Source organism: Schistocerca serialis, chromosome 8, assembly GCF_023864345.2.
Source record: "Schistocerca serialis cubense isolate TAMUIC-IGC-003099 chromosome 8, iqSchSeri2.2, whole genome shotgun sequence".
Classification (NCBI taxonomy): domain Eukaryota; kingdom Metazoa; phylum Arthropoda; class Insecta; order Orthoptera; family Acrididae; genus Schistocerca; species Schistocerca serialis.
In genome coordinates this window covers 14,800,061-14,822,612 of record NC_064645.1, presented here as the reverse complement: position 1 = coordinate 14,822,612, position 22,552 = coordinate 14,800,061, and the positions used below count along the sequence as shown (strand labels likewise).

Here is a 22,552-nt window from a genome sequence, read left to right as displayed (position 1 = left end):
AATGGGAGATACGATACTGCACGAAGTGTTTGACAGAGCACTGAAAGACCTGAGTCGAAACAAGGCCCCGGGAGTAGACAACATTCTATTAGTGGATGCATATTCAATAAAGTGAGGAAACGTCAAATTTCACCTGTAAAAGGTACAGGAAATTTAAATAACAGTGCTGCAGACGCTATTCCAAAGGGTGTAGTACAATTTTCGACAGAGTCACCGAGTTCATCGAGGATGATGATGCTGTGCCAAAGATGAGTTTCCCAGTGGATTTAGAAATACCTGCCTATATGATTGTTTCACGTGCATATGGTAACTGTGGGCACTGTACGGTGACAGTGACCGTATTAGCATTTTAAGTAATTGATAATAATAAAGTGTAAAGTTTGTAAGTACGCTGTTCAGTTCAAGACTTCTGCTCTCCACGGGAAGATGTATGAGGTGAATACAAGATTGAGTTGTGGCATGAGATGCTTAGGTGTAGGCAGAGAAGGCACAAATCTGTTTTGTGGCTTGATGAACTTGCCTGCCGGCCGGTGTGGCCGAGCAGTTCTAGACGCTTCAGTCGGGAACCGCGCAACTGCTACGGTCGCAGGTTCGAATCCTGCCTCGGGCATGGATGTGTGTGATGTCCTTAGGTTAGTTAGGCTTAAGTAGTTCTAAGTTCTAGGCGACTGATGACCTCAGCTGTTAAGTCCCATAGTGCTCAGAGCCATTTGAACCATTTTTGAACTTGCCTGCACTAGTATCTAGGATCAGTGATTACAACAGAACACTTTTCAGTACTCTTGGAGTTGAGTGCAAGGATATGAAAGCAGCTATTGAGGAAGCTGTAGACATTAACAATGAAGGGGAAAAAGACATTGTGAGTCTCTTGTGATGAAACCTGGATGAAAAGGGGCAATACACTACATCGTGGTGTAACATGTCATTAGTGTAGATACAGGGAAAATCTTAGTCTTCCAAGTAATGAGCAAGTATTGCTCTCAGTGTGACACAAGAAAGAACAATGATGGCAGTGAAGAAGAAAGGTGGCAGCAGGAGCACAAGAAAGTATGCAGCAAGAAACTTGGGGCTAAGTGGTGGAATGGAAGCAGCGGGGACAAAACTAATATTCCAGAGGTCAGTTGAAAAATATGGTGTTAGTTATGTGAAGTTTCTAGGTAATGGACCTTCCAGTGCTTTTAAGACTGTTTGAGAGAGCAATTGTTATGGCTCACAAAAACTAAATTTGAAAACCTGGACTGTGTGTGGCATATTCAAAAGTGAATGGGGGGTAGACTACTCTAATTGAAGAAAGAAATGAAAGGCAAGAAATTAGAAGGAAGTTCACACTTACAAAAAACCCATCGGGGGTAACTTCATAGTGTGGAAACAATGTGCAAGTCGTGTGGGCAAATTCTTTCATAGACTTTCCACAGATGGTGATCCTCAACATTCCCTTTGTGACATATAGTGATGCAAATATCTTCAGGCAGAAGCCAGTGGAAAGCCATACACTAACAAACATTGTTTGCCACTTGCTGTTTTAGATGCTATAAAACTAACTTTCAGGTATCTAGCCAATCCTGAACTGCTGAAAAAATGTGTACACGGGAAAACACAGAATGTAAATGAGAACTAGAATCACCTTGTTTGGATGCGTTGTCCAAAAACACTATTTGTATCCTCAATTGTTGTGAACATCCCTGCATGTGACGTCTGTCTAGCATTCGATAGTAGAAATGCAGGTAAGGTTAAGCGCATGCAGAGACCGGCCTTCCATCCAGGTGCATTCACACTCGAGACGCACACAAGCATTGATGAAGCATTACTGGAGAAAGCTCAGGCAGCAGAAAGAAAAATGCAAAATTTGAAGTATCAACGACACGACACGTAAGTTGCAGACAGGCCCACCCAACCGCCCCCCCCTCCCCCCCCTCCCACACACACACACACACACACACACACACACACACACACACACACAGCGAGATGCTGCAGTCGGCAGTCATGTGTGCATGAGACGTGCCTGCTACTCCAGGAAGACGAGGAAGAAAAAAAAGATTCAGGACATGGACATCATTAGTCACTAGATGTACACCAATATTGTCAAAAATTTAAATAAAAAGTTTAAATGTCAATTGCCATAAACTGACTTTTCTTAGCTATAATGTACCTTTTTCTCAGGAACTGTAAAAGCTAACATTCTGATATTTGCTGTAGTTCTTAAGATTACTGAATAATCCTGCTCAGCAGTTTTCCATTATATTTTCTCTGAGAAAAGTTCTCCTTTAAAATTTGAGAAATATAGAGCAGTCCCTGGTAACACAAAACTGAAAAATTAATTTCAAAGCAACTACGACCTTAAACAAAAATCGGTTCCACACATTTTATTAGCCACTTATGTAGATGTAAACTGTGAAATTCCACTTTTATTGCTCGAGTAGTTTACGAGAAAAGGTTATAGAAATAATGGTTCAAAATGGTTCAAATAGCTCTGAGCACTATGGGACTTAACATCTGAGGTCATCAGTCCCCTAGAACTTAGAACTACTTAAACCTAACTAACCTAAGCACATCACACACATCCATGCCCGAGGCAGGATTCGAACCTGCGACCATAGCAGTCACGCGGTTCCGGACTGAAGCGCCTAGAACCGCATGGCCACTGCGGCCGGCTAAACAATGGTAATTGAAAAATAAAATCCTTATAAGATGTTTGTCATCATGCATTGTCAACCAAAAACTGCACAGAATATCAAGCATTATGTTGTACATAATAGCCTCAAGTTTTAGTATTTTAGCTGTCATATTGTTGGAGATACATATGTTAAAGTACAAGAAGACATTTTGCCCTATGCCTGTCCTTAGAGAGTATCATTTTCTTATTAGTACTCTCCACATTCAGGAAGACCTTCAGGGTTTGATGATGATCATTCAGATGCTTGAATCCACAATGATCCAGGTTGGTGTTCTTGAGGACTGCCAAATGTGATGAACTATGATCATTTCACCATCATATGATATTTGCATGCAGGGGGGAAGGTTCAAAAATTGGCTGCATGGATACCACATGGTCCAAGCCAAAATCACAAAAATCAGTGGGTAGCCATATGTGCGTCTCTGCTTATTTATCGTCCACTGGCTCGTGAACAACACTGACCATTCCTATCCTGTATCGTGACTAGTGGTGAGAAAAGGTTCCTTTATGATAACGTAAGGAAAAGAAATGAGGCTGAGCCCAAATTAAGCAGCAACTCCCTGCGTAAAGACCTGTGCACATCCACAAAAAATAATTTTATGCATCTGGTGGAACGGCAACGGAGGGGTGTACTTCCCCGAGGTGTAACAGTCACTGCTGACGATAACTGTCAAAAACTGACACATCTTGCAGATGTAATCTGAGAACAGTGACCAGGAAGATGGGGTCAAGTGATGCTGCTCCACAATAATGCATGCCTGCATTCTGCTAGACTGACAGGAATTGGATTGGGAAGTCACACCACACCCATCTGATCTTGCACCCTCAGTTTTCACCTTTTCTACTCTCTATCAAACAACCTTAAAGAAAATTCATTTCTGGATGAAAATGTGCTTCAAACATGGCTCAACAAGTTCTTTGCCTCAAAACCAAATGATTTCTACTGCTGCAGAACTGAAATGTTACCCCAGACGTTGTAAATAGTGATGGAGAACATATTATTGACGACTAAAGACTGTTATGTGTGTCTTTTGTGTTTATTAAACTTATGGAAAAATGCTACGAACTTATGCACTAAACCGATACATTGTATTGGAGTTTAATTGCTTTTACTTGAAGATATTCATAATTTTTTGATTTCCATCAAAGATTCTCTGTTTTGCTGGCAACAACTGGAAGTAAAATCCATTACAATTTTCTCTACCAGCTTGTCCCCAAATAAACGACAGCACACTCGTGGTTTGTTTCAGATTGGACGTGACAGATTGCAGAACACTCGGCGGGGCCCTGTTCCCCTACCTCGTCGGGCTGCCGCGACTTCACACGCTTTGAATGGAAAATATGGCTTTTGCGAGGCTGCAACCGGGTGTGAGCAGCATCCTCGAATTGTCAGGTGTGCGCTGCCTGACATTCGATTATTCCGTTGTCGCTGGAGTGCCGTTTGAAAAGTTTCCAGAAAAGCTCGTCAATCTCAGGTAACAAAAGATCTACACCTGTTAGATTACCCTGCAATTCACACTGTGTGTTTGGCAATGGGTTCCTAAATATAGAGCATACCAAGAAGTGGTACAGAATGGGACAGTGCTTTAATGCCACTGCTTATCAGTATGACATCCTGAAGACACATTCCAGTTGGAAACGGCTGTCTTCCAGCCACATATTTGAGCCATCGTATCCCTCTACAGTTTTTACCCAGCGTACTTCCCTCCAATAACAAACTGACAATTTGTTTGTGTCCCAGGTTGGGACCTACTGACAAATCCTTTCTTTTAATCAAGTTGTGCCATAAATATTTTTCTTCCCCAGTTTCTGTCTACTTTCTCCTTGGGTATTCGATTTACCCATCTAATCTACAGCATTCTTTTGCACCATCTTATTTCAAAAACTTCTATTCTTTTCTTATCTGAACTGTTTATTTTACATGTTTCACATTTATATGAGGCTTTACTCCAGCCAGAAAAGACTTCCTAAGCTCTTTTTCAGAAGTGATTTTCTTCATATTTTCACTTGCTGCTTCACGTTTTCTCTACTTTAACCAGCATCATTTATTTTGCTGCTCAAATAGCAAAACTCATTCACTCGTTTAGTATCTCATTTCTGAATCTGATTCTCTCAGTACTGCCTGATTTAATTTGACTACATGCCATTACCCTCATTTTACTTTTGTTGATGTTCATCTTATAATCTCTTTCCAAGGCAGTAGCCATCCTGTTAAACTGCTTTTCCGAGTCATATGGTCCGTCTGACAGGATTATAATGTCAGCAGCAAACCTTTTCTCTGTCAGAATTAAAATGTCGCCAACAAACTTCAAACAGAAAACAACACAACTAAGAAATTAACAGGAAAGCTACACCTTAATAACATCATATTCGTATAAATGATTGACAGGTAGATAATAAAATGAAATTAAATTAAAGCATCGTCAGAAGAGCTCATAAAGGGAGCAGCACAGTACTGATCAATGAAGAGCAATATATAGAAAAAAAATCAAAGATTTCATCTGTGGTGTCACCGCCAGACACCACACATGCTAGGTGGTAGCTTAAATCGGCCGCGGTCCATTTAGTACAAGTCGGACCCGCGTGTCACCACTGTGTGATCGCAGACCAAGCGCCACCACAAGGCAGGTCTCGAGATACGATATAGCACTCGCCCCAGTTGTACGGACGACATTGCTAGCGACAATACGGACGAAGCCTTCCTCTCATTTGCCGAGAGACAGTTAGAATAGCCTTCTGCTGAGTCCATGGCTATGACCTAGCAAGGCGCCATTAGCCTTACTTAGTTTGAGAGTTATCGTATAAATGTCTCAAGAAGAACGCTGTATTCATCAAAGAATAAAAGTTAAGTATAAAGCAGCTACGTACTTTTCTTGCTACCATTCAATAGTTATCCTGTTCCAGACTTGACGCCGGTCGGCGTGTGTGTACGCGTGCCTTTCTTTCGGCTCCCTTCCCAGTGTGGCGTAGCAAGCTTGTTACGCCACAACATCATCTCCTTGAACAATATCAGAAAACTGAAATCCAATCCAGCAGCACATTTCCTGACACACATAACAAACAATTTCAAAGACATCAAACACATACTCACAGGTAAACAAAAACAACACATCACACAGAAGAACCCAAAATCTCCAACACTCAGAGGCTGACCTGAGGTTCACAAACCCCTTATTCCAGTGAGGGCCATTATCAACTTGATGAATGCACTACCTACCATGTGGCAAAACACATGAAAAAATTGTAACACAGCAATATGAAATGAAGAGCAGCAGAACAGTGAAACACACAAATGAGTGCATAACACAAATAAAAGACTTACACATATCACAAACAGCACCTCTCATAATTTTCAACAAAGAGAATATGTACAACTTGATACCCAGTGCAGACACAATAAAACTAATTGAAGAAAATATACTGACGTTTAACAAACTACCGGCAGAAATGAAAAGACCAAAACCCTTCAAGCAATCACATCCAAAAATTACTTCCAGTTTGAAAAGGAATTTTACTTACAAAAAGATGGCCTTCCAGTGTGATCGTCAGTATCAGAAACATTGGCAAACATATTTATCAGCCACATAGAAAACACATTCTTTGATAAAAACATCATAAGGAAATGACACATAATTGTTTACTGGTACAGGTGGCAGGGGTAAAATACAGGGAACGAAAGGCTATTTACAATTTGTACAGAAACCAGATGGCAGTTATAAGAGTCGAGGGACATAAAAGGGAAGCAGTAGTTGGGAAGGGAGTGAGACAGGGTTGTAGCCTCTCCCCGATGTTGTTCAATCTGTATATTGAGCAAGCAGTGGAGGAAACAAAAGAAAAATTCAGAGTAGGTATTAAAATTCACGGAGAAGAAATAAAAACTTTGCTGTCTCTGATAGAATTACAATGACATCGGCAAACCTCAAAGGACTTGGAAGAGCAGTTGAACGGAATGAACAGTGCCTTGAAAGGAGGATATAAGATGAACATCAACAAAAGCAAAACGAGGATAATGGAATGTAGTTGAATTAAGTCGGGTTATGTTGAAGGAATTAGATTATCAAAATCAAATACATTTCGTGGATATAACAATAAAGAGAGACAGCAGTAGGCACACATTTGACATATTCAGAAAGTGAAGAGCCACAGATACAATTAGACATGCTTCAACCAACTATCAGTAAAATAAAAAATTATCAGCCCTATGACATATACCACTCAGCCAAGAAAACCATGAAAAAGAATTCAACCATACAACTAATTGCCAAACAATGTTTATAAAATCCATATAGTGCAAAAGACTCAACCCCAAAATCAAAATATAACTAAAGAAAAATGAAAACAAGCAGAGAACACAAACACCTAAAAATGCCATAGACACTACAACACACACAGAAACACAAACTAACAGACATAACTAACAGAAAGAAATGGCACAATTTAATATACACACAGAATAACAAATACACTAGAGAAACAGGGATTACACATTGCTTATGGAATGAGATACCCATTCCTGTCACATTTACAAACAACAACAGACAAACCAGATATATACCAAGGAGTGTACCACCGAGACTGTATGCTCTTCCTAAAGTGCATAAAGAAGGTCTGCCTTTACGGCCTATAGTCAGTAATATTGACGCACCCACATATGATTTAGCCAAACATCTAGCTTCTTTGTTGAGACCATTTGTTGGCAAATGTTCACACCATATACGGAACTCTGCTGATTTTATTAATAGACTGGGGGCTCTCCACTTAAGGCGGGGTAGGACGTCAGACGGGCCGACTTGGAGCAGGAGAGGCACCACAGGACATTTTATTTTCTGCTGTCTATACTTTTACAAATAAAGTCATAAAACTTTGTCAGCATGACCAGGAAGGATTCAGTATTCACAATCATAGCAGTGGAAGTGCAAAAATATAACAAAATGATTTTTTTTTAGGTATGAAATTTCGTCATTTTTTCGCTTACTGTTGGCTGCATTTGTTGCTGTAGGTACATTTTTCTTCACAAGTAAGAGAGATTCTTTGATGAATTTTGCACAGCATACAAACCATACTTACAGGTGTATGAAACTCTAGAATTTTCCAAATCTATTAAAAGCTGTGGTAAAAATTGAGATAATTAACTACAAAATTTAATTTTTTTTCTAAACATAAAGTATAAAACATAACAGCTCATTCATTTTTTCAAAAATTAAATAGATTCTAGAGTTTCAGACAGCTGTAAGTACGGTTTGTATGCTGTGCAAAATTCATCGAACAGTCTCTCTTACTTATGAAGAAAAGTGTACCTATCGCAACAAATGCAGCCAATAGTAAGTGGAAAAATGATGAAATTTCACATGTAAAAAAAATTATTTTGTCATGTTTTTTAACTTCCGCTGCTACGAGTGTGAATCCTGAATCCTTCCTGGTCGTGCTGACAAAGTTTTATGAATTTACTTGTAAAAGTATAGACAGTGGAAATTAAAATGTCCTGTGGTGCCTCTCCTGCTCAAAGTCGGCTCGTTTGACGTCCTACCCCCCTTAAGTAGTTTGGATCTTCTAGTGAGTTTTGATGTAATTTCCCTTTTCACAAAAGTACCTCTTGCAGATTCCTTGATTCTAATTGGTCAACAGTTTGAATCAGACATTATGTTGAAACAAAGCAGTACTCTTTCCTCAACTTATTTTATGTTTAACCAGGAATATTATGAACAGTCTGACGGTGTCACCATGGGCAGCCCTCTGTCTCCTCTGGTGGCTAACCTCCTTATGGAGGATTTTGAGGAGAGAGCACTTGAAACAGCGGTCTGTAAACCAACTGTTTTTTGGAGCTATGTCGATGACACTTTCATAGTGTGGCCCCACAGAGAAGAAAAGTTAATGGAGTTTTTTCATCATCTTAACTCCATCCATGAGAATATTCGATTTACTATGGAACTAGAGAAAGATGGCTGCCTTCCATTCCTGGATGTTTTGGTTAAACAGAAGAGCGACGGCACTGTGGGACATTCTGTCTATCGGAAGCCCACTCACACTGATTTGTATTTGCATTCATCAAGTTGCCATCACCCATCCCAGACTGTGAGTGTACTTAAAACCCTTGTACACAGGGCACACACGGTGTCGGATGCAGAGAATTTGCCTATGGAACTGGCACATTTGAGGATGGTGTTCAGAGACAATGGGTGCTTGACCCGGCAAATTAACAGGGCCTTCTCAACTAGAGCCAGGAACCGGGAAGTGGATAAAGAGGAGAACGTCCCAGCCAAATCCCTAGCTTTTCTTCCCTTTGTCGGAAATATCTCCTTCAAGATAGCAAGGATTCTTAATCATTTTCATGTGAAAGTGGTTTTTTGTCCGCCTTCTACGATTTCGGATTTGCTGGGATGGATGAAGGATGATTTGTCACTGCGGAAGGCGGGAATTTACATAATACCATGTTAATGTGGTATGGCCTAAATAGGACAGACAATGCGTACAATGGAAGAGTGTTGTACAGAACAACAACGATGCACTCACCTACTGCAAGCCAGTAAGTCTGCAGTTGCGGAACATTGTATTTCTAATGGACATTCAATGGAGTACTACAAAACTTCGATTTTGGCCACTGCAAAAACTTTTTGGACTCCATTATCAAAGAATCAGTGGAAATACGCATTGCGGGAAATCTAATGAACCGTGACAGTGGTTACCAATTGAATAATGCATGGAATCCCATCGTCTCCGAAATTTGCTCGAGACGAAGACCCCAGAAGAGTTTGATAGCTGCGGCCAGTGACAATACCCACGGCAGCTGAGTATTGCAATTCCACCAGCGAGGGTGCTGCCACTGGGAGGTGTGGCCCTATCTGTCTCTGCGACTGCAACGCATGTGCAGCATTACTATCAGTGCACTATATAAGCTGGAGTTGAGAACATCTTTGTCAGTCCTCGTTCCACTCACCTGAAGATGGTTGGCAGTTGTACAGTCGAAATATCGTGCAGTGAAGTTTATGACGACTGGCTGCAAGCCCGAAATCTTTTTGAACACAGGAATATACTAGTTAGAATGCCAAGAACATGAACCAGTATATCTGGTGATGACAGGTGGGAATTTCAAAACAAGGTGGCGGTGGTGGTTGTTGGGATGTTTAAGGGGGACTAAACAGCTAAGGTCATCAGTCCCCCTCAAAACAAGGTATAAAGAACTTGTAAGAAGTTGGAAATATAAGAATAGCAATTCTACCTCTGCGGGATACCTGATAAAACAAGGGCATGAACTATCCAACATGGAACAGGACATGAAAATTATTAAGGTGAACAACTACAACAAAAAAACTCCAGACATTACAGGAAAACTTTCATATACAAAGAGTCCTTGCAATGAATAAGGAAGTACTTAATGAGAAAATCAATAAAAGCAGTTACTCACAGATCAGTCATTAAAACAATAACAGAGATGTGGAACATCTCTCTCTCTCTCTCTCTCTCTCTCTCTCTCTCTCTCTCTCACACACACACACACACACACACACACACACACACAAAACAAATGAAAAATATCAAGCCATACACACAACATAAACAAAAGACGAAAGATAAGCACACAGCGACAATTGGCATTACCCGTGGTAAACACCACATGGTGAACACATAGTGAAAGTGCAAGTGAGTTGTTGCAATAAAGGTGGGTGAAAAAATAACAGAAATCCGCCATCTGGATTATGGGGAACAAGCGAACACATCTCCAGGACCACACATATGAACTAGCATCAATGGAAATCATAAGTAACACCAAATGATAATTTAACCTCATGAAACTAGTGCTATAAATGTTGTTTCTAATCGGAAAAACAAGAGAAAAACATAAGAAAACATAACATAGTAACATATTTGGACTACTACCTAATGCATTTTTATCATAGATATAAAAACAAATATGTATTTCAGGCCACTAAAGATGCTTCATAAATGAAAGAAGTGAAACGCATATGGCAAAAAACAAACTGCCTTTCATTTAGTTGCAAAGACAAAACGTACCTCCAAGAAAAAATATTTCTTATCGCTGAACTTCAAAACCCTTTCCAAATTTTTTGTCCATATCTGTCACAGCTTCCCAACATTTTCACTGAATAATATTATGATAGCTGCAACCCTGTTTCACTCCCTTCTCAGCTGCTACCACCTTCATTTTATCTGCATCTTTTTCCACTCACATGAAGCATATGATACCACCTGGTGTCACTGTAACTCGATCCCATGGCTCTGATTTCAAGCTTCGGGAATCTGCGAGTCCAGTGGCTACACATACTCCTTATTTTTTTTTCTTTTAAGATGTCTTGAGGCCTTCAGCTGCCATTCTCTTTATTTCCTGTACGATTGTACAATTTCGGCCTTAGGCCATTTTCAAGTATTTTTATGCATGATTTTTTAGTAGCAGATTATGTCATTCACATCGTTGTTCCTGTGACATCATGTTATGCTCATAAAATAAATCCAATGTGTTCATGCTATTTTAGGAGCATATTACTTTTGAGCAGTTACATTACATAACATTTTTATTGGTCCTTTTGATCATTTGTTGTACAAGGTATACTGTACAATATTGGACAGTTCATTGTGATTTACAATACATGTTTTTAAATCATATAACAGTATTTAAATTGTTTTAGCCTTCATATTATTACAACTGAAGGTTCAGCTTCCATACATTATATTTAACACAAATAATTATCTTTTTTCTTTTTAGGTATTTGGCAATAAATTTTTATGTTTCAAGATATTCATTTATACTATAATAACATTTTTGCAATAGATATTATGGACAGCAGTTTTAAATCTTGAAATGTCTTTTATTGTTTTAATGTTTGTAGGTAGCTTATTGTATAGTCTTGTTTCCTTTTGCAACTACTTGAAAGTAACACGCTCCTAAAATAGCGTGAACACTTCGGATTTATTTTATGAACATAACGTAATGTCATAGAAGCAATGACTCATATGACATAATCTGCTACTAAAAAATCATCCATTAAATACTTGAAAACGGCTGCTGGTAAATCTTTTGGGATGTGAGGTCGTGGTCTGAGAAACTCTTCTGTTCCTGACGTTTTGTCCAGGACTGTGCTGGACATCTTCAGAGGCAGTCCTCTGCCGAGTCTTGCCGACTGACTGGTCGGACGTCCGAGAGCGACATATATACTGTAGGAAAGGGGGCGTGGTCGAAGTAACATGTGATTAGCAGAGATAATCCTTGTCAAAGATAAAACTTAACTATCGATTGTCATCTTGTCGAAGATAAAGTTGTCTAGCGATTCTGCAGAGCTACAGTCCATATGTCACTAAGTTTCATTGCCTCCTCTTTTCTGTTAAAATCATCCTGATGCTTATAAATTTCAATGGCTTCTCTACATAACTGTGGATAATAATTTGACGTTGTAAATAAAATTTCTGTTTCAAAAAACTTCACTTCGTGGTTTCCCGACTGAAGAGCATGCTCTGCCGATAGGAAAAATAGAGAAATCAGCTATAGCAGAGACTTTTGTGCTCTTTTAGCCATGTATTTACACTCCTCTTGGTAGTTCCAATATAAACTTTACCACACGTACACAGAATTTTGTATACACCACATGTCAACACAGGAGGGTGTTTATCCTTCGCAGATTGCAGCACTTGACTTATTTTCTTTGTTGGTGTAAAGACCGGTCTGATGTCATGTTTCTGTAAAATCTTACCAATCTGATCTGTTACTTTTTTAATAATACCTGAAAATGGCCTAAAGCCAAAATTGTACAATCGTACAGGAAATAAAAAGAATGACAGCCAAAGGCTACAAGAAATCTTTCAAAAAATTGCACTGAAAATTATAGACTCCTTATATGACGACTTTTGCTTGTGGTACGGCTATGAGTCCATGGCCTTAGCTGAACGTCAACTTCAAGGTGTCGTACAGAGAGCCCATTCTTGGGACCTGTAGCAAGGCTCCCAGTTTTCCTCCAATAAAGCACATATCATACATTTTTGTCGCCACAACACGGTCTGTGCAAATCGAAAGCTCTACTTAGAAATCCAGTGCCGTGAGATACATTGACCTTCTTCTGGGCTCCTATTATAATAGACACTGTTACACCATACCTGTCAGCTTAAAACAAGTTGGATGCAGAATCTCAATGCTCTCCACTTTCTTACGTCTTTTTCCACTTTTGTGTGTGGTTCGTACTGCACAGCTTGTAACGGTCGTCATCACTCGGGTACTCTTTCCAGATGGTCCTTCCATTTAATTCTAAATTCATATATCTTATCATTTTTTTATTCAACTTTGAACTGTTTTTGTAATATGCATTTTTATTTTGTCTATTTTTGCGTATCCTTTCACCATTCATAGGAATCTCATTTCCAGCACTTGAATCTTATTTTTTAGTGCATAATGATTGGTATATACGTTCATAGTGTTTTTCCATAAGTTTAATAAACACAATAGATACTCATAACAGAGACTTTAGTCATCAGTAATATATTCTCCTTCACTGTTTACAACAGTCTGCCAATGCCGGTGTAAATTTTTGATTCTACGACTAGAAATCGTTCTTTCGAGACGAAGAACTCGTCGAGCCACTTTCGGAGCACATTTTCATGTCGAATTGAATTTCCTTGAAGGTTGTTTGATGAAAAGCAGAAGGATGAAAATTTTAGGGTATAAGATCAGGTGAATAAGGTGGGTGTGGAATGACTTCCCTACCCAACTCCTATGTAGTGTTTTTTGTCAGTGATGCAAAATGCAGTCTAGCATTATCGTGGAGTAGCATCGCTTCACGCAGTCTTCCTGGTCGTTGTTCTCAGACTGTGTCTGTGAGATGTCTCAGCTCGTAACAATAAATATCAGCAGTGACGGTTACACCCAAGGGAAGCAATTCGAGGCACGCCCCACCATCACTGTTCCATCAGATGCATTACGTTATCTTTTGTGAATACGTGCAAGTCTTTGTACGGACAGTTGCTTATTTGTTTGGGCCTTAACCATTCCTTTCTTTTCCTAATGTTAGCATAAAGACACCATTTCTCGTCACCCGTAAGGATCGGTCGGAGGTGTTCACGAGTCAGTTCACGACGAGCGAGAATAGGTGCAAGTACAGCCACCTGTTCATTTTTATGATTTCGGTTTAGTGTGTGCGGTACCCATTTGCCCAATTTTTGAACCTTCCCCATTGCGTGCAAATGTTGCACAATGGTGGAACGATCACAGTTCATCACATTTGCCAGTTCTCAAGCACTCGGCCCTCAGTTTTCTACTCTACTCACTATCTCAAAATGACAATATGTGAATGCAAGTAGCAACAGCAAACTACAAAGAAAAACTGATAATTGCTAAATAAACCCATAGCGACTGGATTACCGATAAGCAAAACAAAAACGCTATGAAGTTGTTCACCAAACTAATGTTACACTTGTATTTCCTGCAGCCATTTACCCCCTTGCCTCGTTCAGCCCCTCTCACTCTGGAACTGCTCCTTCCCTGTGCGTACTGCCACTCTCCTCTTGTTACCTACCCCCCCCCCCCCCCCCCACCCCCTGCACCCTTCCCTACCTCGTATCCCAGTATGTCACTTCCTTTTAGATTCTTTTCTCATTGTTTTCTCTGAGATAAATATGAGCCTCCATGTATATAATTAAATTTTCTGTTGTTCAAACATGCACAATATAGAGGTAACTCCATTAGATGGCCACGTTGTCACAGTAAAAGCAGTGTTTTCATTCTTATCACAGGGAGCTGGGAGTCAAAGAGTGTCAAGGTGACCCGAAGGCCGTAGAAGGGCTGGCCAAGCAGATGCCCGGTCTTAAAATCCACGGCGTCATTCGACCTTTGTAACCGGCTTTCTATGTGTCCGATAACGAGAGTGGTGCAGAACTTGAAGAGGAGGAGAATGTGTTGCTTCGCAGTGCAGAGGAAGCAGTGGGTGACTGGAGAGTTGCAGTGATAGTTAAAGAGTGATAACGATGTCTAGGATTAAAGCAGTATATCTGTTCTCTTTCTAGAGAATATATAAAACTGATATGATATTTATAGGGAACTAATTTTAAATACTGATTGCATCTCAGCTGGAATATTGTAACTGGGCCAAAATTTAATACTTCTCAACTTTTGTTACTAGACTGTGTGTCGTAGTGGACTGCTGCAGGCTGTCAGGTCGAAAATATTTATTTTGGGTGTAACGTCACATTAACATTGGTGGAAACTGTTTTGAAACAGGGTAATTACAAGTAATTGTGGAAGTGTGTAGAAAGAACATAAATTATTTACAGTAATATTAGGAAAAGGATAGTGTGCAACTCAGTGGGTCATCTTTACACTGATTAGCAGACAAGTACAACGAATAGACTGTTATACATTCTAGCTTCTGGCCGTGTTCGCTCGTGTGAACGTACGCGTATTTTCTTTGCCGAAGGAGGCTCTGACAGAAAGCGGTAATGTGTAACAGTCTTTTAGTTGTGCCTGACTGCCAATCCTTTTCTTAAAATTGTTGATATTCCAGCCTGAAGTTTCCATTGTTTAACCATCTGCGATAGTGTTTGAATTCTGGCTTTAACGATCTGCAATGACGCTCGGTTTCTCATCGTAATGACAGTGGATTTGAAACAACTTTTTCTTTACGAGATAAAGTGGCAAGACTGATGAGGTAGCCATTCTTAAATATCACTGGCTGGACTAGCATGTGTTATTGTGTACAGTAATTAATTTAAAATAGTTATGAAATATTTGTTATCTGTTTATCCAAAAAAATTTTTCTTGCTTATTTATTCACTTTTTATTTGTATTATGTGCAAGTTTCATCAAAATAAATGTTCTCTTTGTGGTAATCTGAAGTTAGAAACTTTTGTCAGTTTTTATGAACTAGTGAAACAATAATAAATTAGCACCAGATACCCGATTATTTTAAGTGTCAATTATACAGGTATTTATCAGGTTACTACTAATTAACATTTTTAAACTTGGCGATATCACGTTCCATTCAGAGCAACGTACCCCTTGAGTTATAAGATGTGATCGACTGTGCTTAATTTATGTCTCTGTACATCTGTGTCATCAGAAAATCTTCTTTAAAGTAATGAGTTCATAGTTCATGTCCGAGAGAGGGGGGCGGGCGGGGGGAGGGGGGGGGGGGAAGGAAAGAAAGAAATACCCAGAAGGGGAGGAGGAAAAGAAATGAAACTTCACAAGTTGAGAGGGTATGTGATGTAGGAATGATTACAGAATGGAGTCAAATTTACAAAATCTTGGCAGTACGAGCCCACTTAACCAGTATGATGTCGCCCCCACTCTGGCCTGGATGCGTGCACTGACATGGCTGGGAAGGATGTCGTACACTGGCTGCATCCTCTCCTGAGGGGAGCCGGCCCCCAGCTGGCACTCAGTACCCTGCGTACTGGCACTCGGATAGGCTCGATGCCTGAACTGGTCTCGTGCATCTTCTATCAGTGGCGAAACTGGCGATTGTTTTGTTTGCAGAACTCCCTCAATATCGTGCCGTTGTAACATTTTTAATCAAACCAGGTGGATTCTTTCACGCTGTTACATTTTTCTCCCCCGCCACTAGCTCCCTCATCCCCCGCCCCGCCCCCTTTCCTTTCCTTTGTGTGTGTGTGTGTGTGTGTGTGTGTGTGTGTGTGTGTGTGTAAACATCATTGGCTTATCATTTGTATGGCAGGTGTGCACAATATCAAAAGTCTCAAATATTAGCTCAGGCTAATTTTATTATCCATTACATTCGTCTGGTTACCTAGAAGCTATTAGTGTAATTAGTTTACTAAAAACTGTGCTGACTACAAATACCAGTAACATAAAACATTGTTATCATTGTTCATGTGTAAACATCTATCTCATTACTGGCTTTCAGATAAAGTATTTATAGATGCAGCTAATGTCGGGAAACTGGTGGTGAGTTTTGCTCACAACTAGTTTCAGAGTAATTAGCATTTATAGTTGAAGCGTTGTTACCAAAAACAGAATACCATTTTTTGGCAAACTAAGCAGCATAATCCAATAGCAATTATTGTTTTATTTAAAATTCCTCAGTCACACTGTGGTGGGTGTACTGTAAGACCTTCGGTACACACACCATCAGATTATATGACTTGTCACTCTAACGAAGTAGGCGAGTGTCAACAATATGTCTCATGGTCCTATCGTGGCGTGTTTATCTTCTGCCGTTTGGTCAGACGATAGAAATGGCACTTGCACGCTTAGAGTAGCAGATTGACGGTGAACAACTTTAAACAGAACTTGATTAATTTTCACACACATTTATTAAAATAATAACAAGCCTAAAAACTACTTAACTTGGTTCTGGATGCTATTTACAATTGACACTCTGAAGTTCCTTTGTCAAGTATCAGAGACATGTGACAATAAGATTAACGTACCAAGACCAAAGTGTCTGCCATATTCCTGTACACAGCCGTGAAGGTAAATGAATAATCTTATTAGGCGCAAACTGAAACTTGACTATTGACTGGTGCAGACAAATGCAGACTGGTACAGACTAATGCAGACTGACTAATCGGAGGTCTGTGCACTTGTTATAATACCTCGAGCGTTCAGGTATCACTGCGCGAGTGTGATCCGCAAGGACAAAAGGTTCTACGTTAGCAGCAATCTCATTGGCTGCGTTACATATTAATACGCGGATTGGCGGAAGCAGAATTTGGTCCATCTCTTAAGACAGCGCCATCTCGTAGTGCGGAGACGGACGAACGCTGCGCCTGCGCTGTTGTGCTTAGCGGGGCACGCTCTAGTGGGAAAGTTGTGTACGTGCTAACTACGCGGAACTATGTACACAACACACACAAATCTTATTCCACTATTTGACCGAGCGAGGTGGTGCACGGTGAGCACACTGGACTCGAATTTGGGAAGTTGACGGTTCAATCCTGTGTCATACACATTTAGGTTTTCTGCGATTTCCCTACATCACTCTACGGAAATGCCGGGACAGTTCCTATCGGAGAGTGCGGTCAATTTCCTTCCCTGTCTTTGACACGATCTGACCTCGTGCTCCATATCTAATGACCCCGATGTTGACAGGATGTTAAATCCGACCTTCCTTCCTCGTTTCCATTATTCACAAATAGAAATCTTTAGCTATAATTTGTAAAAGGACAGCAAGTAACAGTAACTGAATGTACTGCAGATTTTTGTACTTTATAAAAGAGAGGTTGCTAAGAGCCACACGAGTCAGTCTCCAGAAGTGTATAATGTGAGCGAGATCTGTTCCAAAAATTGCTGCACACTGTCGGCAGAAGAGTTAGCACTGTGTACTGAGTTTTATATGAATTTCACATCTGGGAGATCATTCTGTAGTTTAATTGCAAATTCACAGTGAATCATTCAAAAGCAACAACTAATCTCGAGAACTCTGTCAAACTTCGACAACGGTTTCTGGAAACTGTAACGACAGTATTGGACTGTGACCTGTGTTATCTCCAAATGATATTTACTGTGCATATCATTTTCATTTTGATGTGATTAGTTACTTGAAAGGATAACAATTTAAGGATGTTAATCGGTGACTGTGTTAATTGAACGTCAGCCACACATAGACTTCTGTCACTTTAGTGTTTAGGTTACTACACTTGAACAACCGTCATCATTGTAACATCAGTAGAGTGTACTATGTGGCTTATCCTTTATCTGTGCATAAATTACAGTGACTGGGACTCAGATCTGACCATAAACAAAAAGTTATTTAATATCAAAGTGCAAATAAAGTGTTTTGGATTCTAAATCTGGTGCAGACAGTATCATTTGACACAGCCTATTTTTGACAATCACTTTTCAGCCAAATCCGACGGAGGTGCTTCTACCGATGATATATTAGCATGGGTAAATAGGGTAATGTTACAACTTGGGAGTGTTATGCCATCAAAACTGGTGCCAGAGACAGGGAATTGTATGGCACTGTTCTGGATGTCTTGTCCAAAAATTACCTCGAGCAGATAGTTAGAGAACCAACTCATGAGGGTAACATCTTAGACCTCCTGGCAACAGACAGACCTGGACATACAGAATCAGTTAACATAGAGGAAGGTATCAGTGACGTGACAGCATCTGTGACGACGGTGAGCCGTGTGGCTCGATCGGCGATATTCCCACCGTCGGTACGGGTCACCTTTCCAGTGGTGTGTGCAGAGCACACGGTGGCGCCACCTCCTGGGCCGATCGAGGAGGGAGGGGCTTGTGCTGTAAATTGTGGCCGGAATAGACTACTTGGTTCTGTGCTGTTGACTTCATTTTCTTGGCCGGCCATTCCTACTCCTACTGAGTCTGTCCTTGAATGTGTTAATTTCAACTTGCTTAGTACGCAAGGTTCTAGTGAGAGCTGTATGTGATGTCACGATTAACGTTTACTAGGGCCTGGAGTGCTGATACATTCTGTTTGTAGATTGCTACTGTCAGTGTTAACCGCCATTGAAAACAGTTTGTCTGGCCCTTGTCTAAGTGCCGCCCGGTTATTGTATTTATATCACATGACGGAGTTAAGCTGGCTAGTTGCTATAGATATACATGGATAAAATGTTCCCTGGATATATTTTGCTGCGAATTGCAATAACATTACTGTTACGTTTCTATCTGAAGCGATAGTGTCTTTGAGAGACACGTTGTTGTTGTTGTTGTGGTCTTCAGTCCTGAGACTGGTTTGATGCAGCTCTCCATCCTACTCTATCCTGTTCAAGATTCTTCATCTCCCAGTACCTACTGCAGCCTACATCCTTCTGAACCTGCTTAGTGTATTCATCTCTTGGTCTCCCTCTACGATTTTTACCCTCCACGCTGCCCTCCAATGCTAATTTTGTGATCCCTTGATGCCTCAAAACATGTCCTACCAACCGGTCCCTTCTTCTTGTCAAGTTGTGCCACAAACTTCTCTTCTCCCCAATCCTATTCAATACCTCCTCATTAGTTACGTGATCTACCCACCTTATCTTCAGCATTCTTCTGTAGCACCACATTTCGAAAGCTTCTATTCTCTTCTTGTCCAAACTGGTTATCGTCCATGTTTCACTTCCATACATGGCTACACTCCATACAAATACTTTCAGAAACAACCTCCTGACACTTAAATCTATACTCGATGTTAACAAATTTCTCTTCTTCAGAAACGATTTCCTTGCCATTGCCAGTCTACATTTTATATCCTCTCTACTTCGACCATCATCAGTTATTTTACTCCCTAAATAGCAAAACTCCTTTACTACTTTAAGTGTTTCATTTCCTAATCTAATCCCCTCAGCATCGCCCGATTTAATTTGACTACATTCCATTATCCTCGTTTTGCTTTTGTTGATGTTCATCTTATATCCTCCTTTCAAGACACTGTCCATTCCATTCAACTGCTCTTCCAAGTCCTTTCCTGTCTCTGACAGAATTACAATGTCATCGGCAAACCTCAAATTTTTTACTTCTTCTCCATGAATTTTAATACCTACTCCGAATTTTTCTTTTGTTTCCTTTACTGCTTGGTCAATATACAGATTGAATAACATCGGAGAGAGGCTACAACCCTGTCTCACTCCTTTCCCAACCACTGCTTCCCTTTCATGCCCCTGGACTCTTATAACTGCCATCTGGTTTCTGTACAAATTGTAAATAGCCTTTCGCTCCCTGTATTTTACCCCTGCCACCTTCAGAATTTGAAAGAGAGTATTCCAGTTAACGTTGTCAAAAGCTTTCTCTAAGTCTACAAATGCTAGAAACATAGGTTTGCCTTTTCTTAATCTTTCTTCTAAGATAAGTCGTAAGGTTAGTATTGCCTCACGTGTTCCAACATTTCTACGGAATCCAAACTGATCCTCCCCGAGGTCCGCTTCTACCAGTTTTTCCATTTGTCTGTAAAGAATTCGCGTTAGTATTTTGCAGCTGTGACTTATTAAACTGATAGTTCTGTAATTTTCACATCTGTCAATACCTGCTTTCTTTGGGATTGGAATTATTATATTCTTCTTGAAGTCTGTGGGTATTTCGCCTGTCTCATACATCTTGCTCACCAGATGGTAGAGTTTTGTCATGACTGGCTCTCCCTAGACCATCAGTAGTTCTAATGGAATGTTGTCTACTCCCGGGGCCTTGTTTCGACTCAGGTCTTTCAGTGCTCTGTCAAACTCTTCACGCAGTATCTTATCTCCCATTTCATCTTCATCTACATCCTCTTCCATTTCCATAATATTGTCCTCAAGTACATCGCCCTTGTATAAACCCTGTATATACTCCTTCCACCTTTCTGCCTTCCTTTCTTTGCTTAGAAGTGGGTTGCCATCTGAGCTCTTGATATTCATACAAGTGTTTCTCCTTTCTCCAAAGATCTCTTTAATTTTCCTGTAGGCAGTATCTATCTTACCCTAGTGAGATAAGCCTCTACATCCTTACATTTATCCTCTAGCCATCCCTGCTTAGCCATTTTGCACTTCCTGTTGATCTCATTTTCGAGACGTTGGTATTCCTTTTTGCCTGCTTCATTTACTGCATGTTATATTTTCTCCTTTCATCAATTATATTCAATATTTCTTCTGTTACCCAAGGATTTCTATTAGCCCTCGTCTTTTTACCTACTTGATCCTCTGCTGCCTTCACTACTTCATCCCTCAGAGCTACCCATTCTTCTTCTACTGTATTTCTTTCCCCCATTCCTGTCAATTGTTCCCTTATGCTCTCCCTGAAACTCTCTACAACCTCTGGTTTAAATATGTCTGCTTGTGTCTGTATATGTGTGGATGGATATGTGTGTGTGTGCGTGAGTGTATACCCGTCCTTTTTTCCCCCTAAGGTAAGTCTTTCCGCTCCCGGGATTGGAATGACTCTTTACCCTCTCCCTTAAAACCCACATCCTTTCGTCTTTCCCTCTCCTTCCCTCTTTCCTGATGAGGCAACAGTTTGTTGCGAAAGCTTGAATTTTGTGTGTATGTTTGTGTTTGTTTGTGTGTCTGTCGACCTGCCAGCACTTACATTTGGTAAGTCACATCATCTTTGTTTTTAGATATATTTTTCCTACGTGCAATGTTTCCCTCTATTATAACCATATATATATATATATATATATATATATATATATATATATATATATATATATATATATATATATATAACCTGGATGGTGTAACACTGTGCCTAGATGTGCTGGCCGTGCACCAAGGCATGTTTAGCCACAGGGTGATCCTCATTACCAACAAACACTGTCCGCCTGTGTCCATTCATGCGAATGGACAGTTTGTTGCTGGTCATTCCCACATAGAATGCGTCACAGTGTAGGCAGGTCAGTTGGTAGATCACGTGGGTGCTTTCACACGTGGCTCTGCCTTTGATCGTGTACACCTTCCGGGTTACAGGACTGGAGTAGGTGGTGGTGGGAGGGTGCATGGGACAGGTTTTACACCGGGGGCGGTTACAAGGGTAGGAGCCAGAGGGTAGGGAAGGTGGTTTGGGGATTTCATAGGGATGAACTAAGAGGTTACGAAGGTTAGGTGGACGGCGGAAAGACACTCTTGGTGGAGTGGGGACGATTTCATGAAGGATGGATCTCATTTCTGGGCAGGATTTTAGGAAGTCGTATCCCTGCTGGAGAGCCACATTCAGAATCTGATCCAGTCCCGGAAAGTATCCTGTCACAAGTGGGGCACTTTTGTGGTTCTTCTGTGGGAGGTTCTGGGTTTGAGAGGATGAGGAAGTTGCTCTGGTTATTTGCTTCTGTACCAGGTCGGGAGGGTAGTTGCGGGATGCGAAAGCTGTTGTCAGGTTGTTGGTGTAATGCTTCAGGGATTCCGGACTGGAGCAGATTCGTTTGCCACGAAGACCTAGGCTGTAGGGAAGGGACCGTTTGATGTGGAATGGGTGGCAGCTGTCGTAATGGAGGTACTGTTGCT

General features: G+C 40.5%; 1 protein-coding gene across 1 annotated transcript in view; it reads left to right on the top strand.

Moving 5' to 3' along the window:
* Positions 1–15,458, top strand: part of LOC126416698 (uncharacterized) — a 143,464-nt gene extending 128,006 nt beyond the window's left edge. Inside the window, exons 7-8 of the mRNA XM_050084506.1 lie at positions 3,928–4,152; positions 14,408–15,458. The gene's annotated coding sequence lies outside the window, so the exon portion shown is untranslated. The remainder of the gene's footprint in view (positions 1–3,927; positions 4,153–14,407) is intronic.
* Positions 15,459–22,552: the final 7,094 nt, after the last annotated feature.